This window comes from Meleagris gallopavo, chromosome 17 (genome assembly GCF_905368555.1).
Source record: "Meleagris gallopavo chromosome 17, MGAL_WU_HG_1.1, whole genome shotgun sequence".
In the NCBI taxonomy this organism is placed as follows: Eukaryota; Metazoa; Chordata; class Aves; order Galliformes; family Phasianidae; genus Meleagris; species Meleagris gallopavo.
The window spans coordinates 2872941-2884275 of NC_139420.1; the positions used below are offsets into that span (position 1 = coordinate 2872941).

General features: G+C 38.1%; 1 long non-coding RNA gene across 1 annotated transcript; it reads left to right on the forward strand.

The window, feature by feature from the left end:
* The first annotated feature begins 14 nt into the window (after positions 1-14).
* On the forward strand, positions 15-6577 carry LOC104913529 (uncharacterized). The gene is made up of 3 exons (XR_014886909.1): positions 15-1044; positions 2769-2868; positions 4123-6577. It is a non-coding gene; the product is annotated as an uncharacterized LOC104913529 (long non-coding RNA).
* The last annotated feature ends 4758 nt before the right edge of the window (positions 6578-11335 follow it).

Below are 11335 nucleotides of genomic sequence, written 5' to 3' on the forward strand. Positions count from 1 at the left end.
GCCGGGCAGAGAGCTGCCTGGTTTCCGGCACTCGATAGATTCGCCTCAAATTTCTGGGACTCGAGCGAGAAATTAAGCGAGTGTGCAGCGCGGACGGACTCCGTGCTGCCAACGGTCGTGGTGGGGGTAGTTCGAGGCGGCGTGAAGTAGAACGGTCGGTTGTCCTGAGAGAATTCTTACGTCAAGGGCGTGGCGAAAGTGCAGAGTGGGGGGGGCTCGGGCCTGGTTGAGGCGCCTTTCGCATGTGCGTCATGCAAAACGCTGAGGCGGCCGTGCGGGGCGGCGCGATGTGCAGAGGGGGCAGGCGCGGGCCCGCGGGCGGGAGCTGAGCGGGATGAGCGGCGCGGCGCGGTGGGGCGCGCGGCCAAAGGGCGCGCGGCTGTGTGGGATTGGGTTAGCTCACAGTCGGGGCACAGCAACCCCGGAACCGGAGTGGAGGTGGATCGCCGCGCTGAAGATTTTTTCGAACAATTGAAAAATTACACTTCTGCTAAAAGCACGTAGTCCGGGACAGAATTTTCAGTAGTGTTTATTTCAGCGTGATGACTTTCTTCACCTCAGTAAAGCAGAGCTCTTCAAGAATCACTGTGAAGAAACGATTTGTCTGTGTTGCAACAAACGTTGTAATTAAGCGCATCACGTTTCCCAGTCTGAAATGGGGGTTAGTCCATAGCCTTTGTTAACAACAATTCTGGACACACATGTTTTTTCTTTCTTCCTTTTTTTTTTTTTTTTTTTCTTTTTTTTTCTTTTTTTTCTTAATTCTGTACCAAGAGTAGTGACATCACTGCATGGAAGGGAAGGGAGGACATAAAGCAGGCCAAGAAAAGCAGTGCGTGGACACTGGGAAGCAAACAAGCAGCTTGTGTCAGCATCTAGAAATACCTGCTACCGTGTACACGTATTGAAGAAATTAAAGCTTTCTTTGGACAGTTACTTGTTTCAATCGTGGCCATGCAATTGAAAATAGAATCCGTTGGGATTCCACCGTATCTGTGACACTACACTGCAACGTTGAAGTAAACTTCATAGTACTTCTTCTAGGTAATTGTGATGTAATGCACCTGCAATTCCACGTCCAATAAAAGATGGTTAAAAAGTGAAATTCCTGAAGTTTACAAATTTGTACCCCAAGAACAAACTTCATGATGAATACTGGAAGTTTTGCTAACTATTTGATGGCTTCACAGCCCTAAGTGAGGAAATCTATTAAAGGTTGATGCTTCAGATGTATCTTGCTGTCTCTTAAAAGTAATGACAGTTGTTTTAAAAAAGAGTAGTTATTATTGTGTTCCTCTTTGAACATATGAATACCAAGGCGATGCATGGGAACAGGCTTGAACATCACCTCACAATGTGCCCTTTGGAAAACCTGCAGTAAAAAAAAGTGTGAGAAAAAAACATCAGAAGTTAAAGGACAAACAATAGACTGTTTATGAGAGGGTGTATGAAAATAATTTAATATTGATATATGGTGACGTTTTCATTACTTCCTTAAGTCTGGTAATGCAAATGTGCATAAAGATAATACAGCACTGAAATGGCTCTGAGCAGTTGAAGTGGTCTTGCAATAAGTGAACTTCAGAATATTTTACCACGATATCAGCATCTGAGATGAGCGTGTGAGCTGTGCATGAGTCAGATAAAGGACAAACACAGAAATCTTAGTTACAAAGAATGCAATTACAGAAAGATGGAGGGAATATTCTAACGAGCTCTTTAATGTTGAAATGGATAAAGGCAAACAAACAGCAAATTTCCAGTCAGCTGAGCTTTTTGTGGAAGAATCAAGAGGCAGTCACAACACTCAGGAACAATACGGCACCAGGTGCTGATAATGTTTCCACTGAATTATTAAGAACAGGAGGGGATATGCTAACTCCAAGACTATAAAAGCTAATGTGTGTTAATTTGGTGATGTGAAAATAATGTAGAGAAATGGGTAAGAGCAAGTGTATGTCTGTTTTTGAAACAGGATAAAGTGAGACCTAAGGGCTCTAGCATCATCTCACTGTTTATTACAGCATGTGATGTTCTAGGCTATTTGTTCACATGCAGTTAGCCTTCTCAAAGAACAGGAGTACAGCACAGTGATTACTTTCAAATTGTAAAGTACTCAAGGAAAAATGTAGGAACATGAGCAGACTACATATAGAGATGTTAATATAAGAAAGCACATGATGGTACATTTGCACTGTAATAAAAACATCAATAATAGATTTTTTTTTTAAAAGTATGTGTAAATATGCTACCCCATTTTTATTTTTTATTCTAATATACGTCATCATCATAGTCAGAAAGGAAACTTGGTGCTAGTCGTAGGGCATGTTTTGTTTTCTTATTTACTGCATTTAAAGACATTGAATTTTAATACCAGCTAATAAGAAAATACAACCTGAAATGATGGTAGGCTTCTGTTTTGAGGTCTTTGTATAGTAGAATGCGTGTATTATTTCATGTAGACACTCAGTTCTAGCTCAACTGGCTGGGAGAAAGAGTAGCTAGCTATAACAAATATAAATATGAATCTTTCTCCCTCTTAATTTTTCCATTTTTACTCTGTTGGAGGTAGGAAGCCCTTTTTGGGGCTCATACCTATCTTTTTTTCCTCCATCATAGAACTGTAGTCATCTAGTATCATGCAGTTTACCTTTAGTTAAAAGTTTAGAAAACTATATTATATCTCAGTTCTGAAGTAGGTTTGAAAGAAAAGTGTGTTGGGCTGATTCTAAAGAAAAATACTGTTTGCCTCACTTTTTGTCTTTCAGCGATATAAAGGAAATTTCAAGCATACCAAAAGAATGTTATGCCAGTCAAACAGGAAAAAAAGAAATCTCAAGTGCTGGAGTTAAGAGACCTTCCTGAAAAGTAAGCAAAGACAAGATAAGTTCCAAATAGAAATGTGCTATTTTTTGGTAATGAAGAAGCTGTAATTTGGGGGTGGGAATTTATATAAATTCAAAGAAAGGGATTAAATTCCTTTATTTTGCTTATATAGAGACAAAACTGCATATAAGAGTGCTACCATAAAAAATTATTGTTGATCAACACATGCATAGTGTCCTTTGTAGTAAAAATGGAAAGCTTACATATCATTATATCAGTTTTGAGACTGGGACTCAAAGTAGGTTTGTTATTTTTGTAGAAAATGCTCTACTTAAGCTGCAGCCAAGATCTAAGGTTTCTTAGATCTTAAGTTTCTTAGTTCACACAGAACATGGTGTGAACTCACACTTCTGTCAGATGTCTTTATTCTATCTCAGTGGTATCTTGTAATGAAAGAGCTGCTGTGTTCTTTAGGGAAGTATGCATAGAATCAGTGAGCTTTACTTGAACATTAAAATTGTATATAATTAATTTCTTAAAGAAGACATGCTCTAAATTATCATGGCTGTTTAAACAGATGTTAGTGTTACTTCTGCCATTACTATAGAATCCCCATATCAAACATACAGTAATTCCAGTCACATTTTATCACATTTTAAACACAGAATTGCAGTGTCTAGGTAAACAACTTATAGGTATGGTAATGGCTGTAGTATGTAACTGGCCACATTAATGACTGGGAGCAGAGTAACAAAGTAATGGTTGAGGATTTCTGTCTCTTCCTATTACAAGGTTCCTGTAATTCATAGCGTAGTTACTCAATTTATTTCCAGAGAGTTACTTACTACTTACATGAAGCTTATATTTGCTTGTCTGTATAAAAATATAAGGTTAAATGCTCTCTTCTTTTTGATGCAGCCATTATATCTATTAAGAACCTTTTTTATGTATCCTCTGTTGCGTTCTTTATTCTGTGTATGTATATTTCACAGCTGCCAATTTCTATGACTAATTTATCTAGTTACTATCTTCTGGCCATAGGTCTGCTTTCTTGAGGGTGATTTTAAGAAGCAAAGATGCACATAAAAATAAACAGAAAATGTTATACCAAAGCAGGAATAAAAGGGAGGGGGAAGGGAGTGGGGAGTATCTGGGAAAATATGTAACTTTTTTCCCTAGAATCATAGAATTATAGAATCATAGAATCACAAGGTTGGAAACAGCCTATAAGATCATCTAGTCCAACCATCTTCTCATTACCACTGCTACCACAAGCTACTAAACCATATCTTGCAGCTCCTCATCCAGACATTCCCTGAGGTGTTTACCTTGAAAATGCCCAGCAGGTTGTATCAGACACTCCTTGTCACAGAACTGAACAACACAGCTCAGCTAGTAGGTGCTGTCATTTGGTTGAAGAAGTTTCAGTTACTTTCATTTTGATGGAGTAGAATTTAATGTGCAGCTGATGACAAAACACAACAAAATTAAATAAACTTGTCCTTTTTTTCCCCTTGTATTTCTTTATTCAAAACCATCTTCACTGTTGTATCATCAAAGGCATTTTACTACTGTGTGCCTGGAAAGAGTAAATTAAGGTTTATGAGTAGCACTAACAATCAATTTTGAATTTGCTCCTGAATTCTCTTATAGCAGTAGCTCTGTTTTCATGCTGTTTTTTTCCCCAAAATGGTGATTTGTGTATGAGACACTGCAGTTAAAATGTGTAACAAACCTTTTCTGTTACTATATAAAAGATTTGAAGAGCAAGTTAAATAGTTTTAAAATATATTCAGTTTATAATTAATCAAATTCCTTAGTTTCAGCTTTCGTTATAGATTTGCTTTTGTTGTTACTGTGGAAGCCCATTACATAAGTTGTTTGCAAAACATAATATCACTGGAAATTAGTTTCCATTCTGTTTTATGTCTTGTGTTTGTGTTGTTTTTTAAAGTAATGTTCCATCTTGCAGATAAGGTAACCAAAATGGACTGCTACTTTCTCAATACCATAGTTATGTTTAAGAGCAACCTTCAAAGTTGATAGCAGATCTGTCTTACTGCAAGGAGTTTTTATGCTAAATTCTTTATGCAACAAAGCTTCCAACCCTGTATTACAGTTTGTCCAATTGTATTTAATCTCCTCTTAGCCATTAAGAAGAATCCTCTCTTCTTTTCAGAAGGTCATAGCTGAGTAAGTTTATTGCATGTGGAAAATAGGCTTATTTTTCCTGTGAGGAGTACCATTTGTTGTGGTGCAATAGCATTCCTAACCAAACCTTGGCAACTGTTCATCTGCTGCTTGAAGAGAACCACACTTTATACAGGAGGAAATAAAAGCTGTCTGATTTTTATTTTTATTTTTTACTTTACACTATTGGAATATACATATGTCAGAAGATCCAAGTCTGCCTTATGTAAACTTGTGTTAAAACCACTACTATTTATTTATGATAGCATACTTAAAGAACTGAAGACGTTCATTAGCTTTAATGGATTGTGAGGCCATATTTATTGCTAGTAACAACAAGGGAATACAGATTATAAATAGCTGTCATTTCATATTATAAAATGAATGTAGAAGCTAGTTACTTGCAAAGTTTGTGGTTCTGCAAATTCTTCTTTTTGCAAATGAAATGAATGTTACTCTTAAGGTGCCACTGCTTTTTGAGCCTTCTCTCTTAAATGATGCTGTGTGCTTTAGAAAAAATCAATGCTGCACTGCTATGTGGACATAATTACTAAAGATTTGGGCCTGGTAGGCTACTATTCATTCCTAGAGAAAAAAGATAAGGAAGCAGCAGTTTGCATTGCTCAGTAGCTTTAATGGACTTTGATCTTCTGTTCTGTGGATTTGTTCATTTTATTTGCACCTAATTTTAAAATATTTTCCCAAAGACCTATCATTGACTGTAACCTGATAAAAGTTTCATAGGTGGGAGTGTGAAAGCAGTCGCTGATGGTGCATTAATCGGTGCCAGATGGCACAGCTGGACAATGTACTGCAACTGTTCTCTGCATCCTGAAGTTGCCTATTGAGCAAAGACCTCTAGCAGCAGTGTCTTCTTTCTGTAAGGCTGTATGATTCAGAGAGATATCAAATGAGAAGGCTGAAGGGCCTTCATATTGCTACTGGCAGTTCAAGTAACCAGACCTATTTTTCTCTCCAATGCTTCAAGTTTTCTTGGATGAAAACTCCTTAGATTTTTCTTTCAGTGTTAAATATTTAGCTTCCAAGTGTCTCAGCAGTGTCAAAAGTTTCATGCTCAACAGGTGGTGGTTTCAGAGTATTGTATACACTGTGCCTTTGGATCAGCCTGTGTGAAACCTTATGTTATTTGCCACTTTATTCGTGTGCTTTTTTTCTCTAGTGCAATTTGTCATTGTCCATAGCACACAACTATTGCCTTTATCATTCACACTTTGTCTGGGATCAAGTGGTGAACATGGGAAGCCATTGGAGCTGTCAGACCTTGATGCTGGATCTTCTGTGTATAAACTGCCAGCGTTTCCATGGTGCAATAACAAAAAAGCTCGGTGCAGCTGTTCATTGAAGTGTGCTTAAGTGCTTTATTCTCTGCTGTTTGATTGAGGTAACATCTATTTCTGCAAATGGATGAAGATGGAGAAGATACCTCTACTTTCAGGCATGCACTTGTACCCAGTGATTTGTAGGAGGTGTGGAACTAGGTGATCTTTAAAGTCCCTTCCAACCTAAGCTATTCTATGATTTATTTCAAATAATTCAATCTGCAAAAAATGTTAATAAATCTGAGAGTAATAAATTCTCATATAGAATGCCTCTTTCATCACCTAATCGTCGCTTTCTACTCAGAAATAGCACTGACTAGCTCAAAGTGGTGCCTGCCCTGCTGTCTTCCTCTATTGGTGTTGCATTCCACAGCTCCTTTCTGCTGTTTTTAATTACTGCTTTTCATAATGCATAATTCTGTGTGTACGTCTCAAAGCATTATTGCTCTGAGTGGAAAAAAACTGAGCTACCACATCTGGAGGAAAAACAATCCAGGTTCTCTTGATGCTTCTTAAAGGTGCCCCTCTGCCCAATGTAGTGGTTATGGTTTTCTTAACTTGCAAGTCTGAACTGCTGAAGGCATTGCAGTCAATATGACTTACCTGTACTGGAAAAGCAAAAACAAATGCTTCATCGTGCTGAGTAAGTTAATAGAATCTGCTATGGTTACTACAGGCACACAGACAGGATGCATTTACCATCTCCATACTGTGTGTAATTTTAGCATCTAGGGAATGTATGCATAATAAGAAGTCAGTATTGATCAGCATGATAAGTTGAAGTCTCAGCATACAAGCAGTCCGAGTCTTAAGTCATTTTTCTTATTTTGCTAGGCATCATAATAAAGGAGAACTTCAGAGGGAGATTGCAGCCTAGCATCTGTATCTGTGCAGCCCAAACGATCTGTGTATCAGCACTGCTGCCCAGGCATGTTGTGTCTGTGCTAGTCCAGCTATAAGATGAGACTTTTAGTAGAGTTTTTTTCATGGCTTTTCAGTGTTAGCAATCCGAAATCTTTATTTATTCACATTTTAAATGTGAATATGTATGTACTGAAGGCATTCGATCTCATCTCAGAATTATTCGGTTACGCTGTGATTCTGGTTCTTTAATAACCTGATGTGTCAAAGAAAAACTTTAAAAGAGATAGGTGTGTTGAAGGTCAGTCAGTGTTAACTTCTTCAGTAAGCCCAAGGGTTTCCACTGCTATAGACCTAAGGCAGAAGGACTCGATAATTAGCTCTGTATCACTTCTGTTCTGATCTGCATAAACTTGTTCATATCTTACCTTGTAAAAAAGGTGTCAGAGTGAAGGAGAGCACACCTAAATGTTGTTAACACAGAAAGGAAATAAATGCTGCTCAGCAGTTGCACGTTCCAGAAGTTCCTTCCAGTAAAAGTCATTTATATTCAGTACCTTAGTGGCTTCTGGTTAAGAACTTAAGGGTTTGAAATATTGGATCAGACAGCTGGTTCGTGTTTCAAAGGGAAATAAAGCAATAACATAATGTAGGTGTTTGATGTGTCTTGGGAAATAAAATTAATGTCTTAGAGATCTAATTTATGGCATATGCAGCAGTATTTTCGTAATGGGCTCTCAAGTTAGGATGGACAACAATAACATGCAAACTGAAATGAGAATGTTAATTATGCATGTTACACTGTATTGTAAAACTGCTTTAACTCTTTGTCCCAATGATAAAACCAAGTAAATAAATAGAATCAGCCACACAGATCCCTAAAGTCTGGAATAATGAAACTCTTCTTCATGTCCTGGGTTGCTGTTTCACAGAAAATCTCTAATTTTCATGGATGCTTTAATGTTGATTTCTGGAAGCTTTATACAGTTTCTATATAATCAGTTTCTGGAAGGAGAAGCATCTTCAGAAAATTGTAACAAATAAAAAGTTCTGAAAGACATAGAATATCCAGCCCAAGGATTTGGCTTAAGCCTCGAGTAACTTTGTCAGACCTCATAGTCACTGTTTCAGGCAGGTGGTTGAACTGATGACCTCCCGAGGTCTCTTCTAATCAGAATTATCCTATGAATCCACACGTCTCTTCCACTGACACATACTTGGTGTGAGGAATACAAGGTCTCAATAATTTCAAGTAGGTCTCCTAGGCATGCAGGTAGCAAGGAGTAGAGAATGGGGACTATGCTGCTATAAAACCAATATGAGCCTTAGGGATTTTATTTGTTTTTTAAGTTTTCCTCTGGAGCGTTTTACTTGTTCACCAGCATTTTGACTGAGGTTACATTTTTCTTTATTACCAAGGCTGGAATAAAAAACATGCATTGCTGAAGGATCCTCATTTTTTCCCCCTTCTTTTCAGGGCAGTTATTTTTTCCTTGTTGCATTTCCTGGGAACTCACTGTTGCCAGCAGATGAGATGACAAGCTTCGAGATTAGCATTTCATTGAGCAACATGGACAGTAGTACAGCTACGTGAATCACTTTTCTGCACTTCTGCCAAGATGCCGATCAATGAAAAGCTCTTAATGTTAAGTAGCATATATGGGTGTGTAACCCCCATATGAATGAGGGAGTGTGATTGTCTTGCTAGCAACCAGGGAATGAAGAACACTTACTTTCTTAAATTTCTGCTCATTTTGTGACCCATGTGTGTGGATTTAAAGTGCTTTGACAAGGAGTACCAGAGGAAGACTATCGAGGATTACAGTGTATTGATAACTGGTTGTGTTTTACTTACGAATATTGATCACTGGACTTCCGTGAAAACCAGCGAAGAGACTGGGTTTGAGCTACAAAGCTGAGTGAACATCAGCCTGCTTTGATCACTGAGCTGAGTGGTTGAGGTGCAAACCAGGCTTTGAACTATACTAGTGAAAACTTTGTGCAGAGTGCAGACATTAAGCTGAAGATGTAGAACATATTTTCTTTTAAAACACAGAGGCTAAAATTGAAAGCCTTTATGGGAGATCTTTGACAGCAGAACAAATGTCTCAAACATAGGTAAATATCAATTTGTGTAAACAGGACATCAGGATTAGAAAAATCCTGGAACAGGACAGCAGACTAAACTGGAAGGCTTTCCTCCACAACAGAGGAAAACCTTAAGAAAAAGCTGCTGTCAGACCTAGCAACTTCTGAGCAAATCTGAAGGAACCTAAATTTACTGTGCTCAAAAAATTACATGATTTATTAGAGACAGAATGGGATCATCTTTATACTGTAAAAGAGCAAAGACACTGCTTTTTTGGTTGTTTTGTATCTGGGTGATTACTGACAACCTGCTGTCTTGATAATATTTGTTTCTGGGTCATTCTATATTAATTAAATATTGAATTAATTGTATTCACAAAAGGTCAGTATGGTTTGGGAATATGTTCTAGCAATGGAGTAGTTTGTGGTGGTAGTCTTCACAGCTTCACTCACAAAGCAGACTTTGACTGTATTTTCTATTGGCAGCATTGAACATAAGCAACCAAGCACATGGAGGGCAATAGAAATGGGAAGTGAACAATTTTGAAGTAGAAAAATCTCTTGATATGACGTTCAGTGGAGACGTTGGAAAACAAGGCTTAGCTTTGCCTGGCTCTGAACAGGAGATGAAATGCCCTCCAGAAAGCACTTTACCCCTTGGGCATTTGCTAACCTGGTACGATGTGCCTGCTTTTCACTCTTTTTTTTCAGTGTAAAGAGGGAAACTATTAAAGTAAAACTTACATGTAAAGTAGTATTTCAAAACCTACATTTCACGGAACTAATACTTTTCAACCAAGGAATCTGAAGTTTTAGGCTGTGTGCAATTAACACTATCTAGAGATCTTCACATTACGCCAGTTGTCCTTGCCACACTTTCTGACCTTCAAAAGAAAGAGCTGGCTTGCAATCTGTCCTGCAAACGTTTGCAAAAAACTTAATGCTTAGAGAAAATTCTCCACTTCTCCATTTCTCCCTGCTTTGGGAACTTGGAGCAACTTACAAAGGAGGATTTTAGCTGATCATTCACCTTTGGGGAGAAGAAATCCATAAGTGAATCATTTGTTCCTGCCTAATTAGTGCTGGCTGTTTGGGGAAAAAAAATAATCAAACAAACAGTGCTAATAAAAAACTCATACTTCCAACCACATCAAATATACCTGCTTGGAGCACGTCCATGTTTTTGCCTTGTAGTTTTACATGGGCACAGTTACTGCAATACATTTGAAGAGGGCAAACTATTTTATAAATGCAAGAAGCAAATACCACTTTGTTCTCAAATGCACGGTTGTCTGCTGAGATACTTTACCTGAGAAACCAGTGCATGCAGTTGTGCCAGTAGAGACGACACAGTCTGACCACACGAACCTTTCCCATACATGTACTCTGTTGGATTATTTAAAGCTGACTTTCTCTTGGGGAGCTTCTGTATTGGCAGGCCCATAAAGAAACACTTTCCTGTCTCTCCACAACAACTTGTTCTCGATGCAACTTTACCAAAAGTCACTTCTTTCTTCTTCTTACTGCTAATATTATTGTTTTTCAAAGGCTTATGCTGAGCAATAAAAATACATTTAGTTATTCCAAGTAAAGACTTCTTTTTTTAACAAAACGAGTCTTAAAATTCAGGCTGCCAGAACTGTAATGCCAGAAATGACTCTATTGTCCTCTGTGGTAATCTGCTCTAACCACTCCTGAAGACTAGTAAGATTCATCTGGGACTTGGTGTTCTCAGAAGACAAGGAAATGATAATCTTTTCATCCCCTCCAACATCAATTCCGCATTGCATCTGATCTTAGGTTTTCCTTAAAACAAACACAAGTCTTACAGGATCCGCAGTACATCTTTCCTTAACTGGTCTTTGGGTTTGTACCATAAATCCACTACAACCCACTTATTCCCCTGAGAGCATATCTTCCTCAGACGTAATGGAGCTCACAATAAACAAAAATACAATTCCCAAGTGATGTTGTGTATTCAGCTAGTGAAGTGTGACTTCTTAGTATGAAGCTGCAGCATGGTGTTTAAT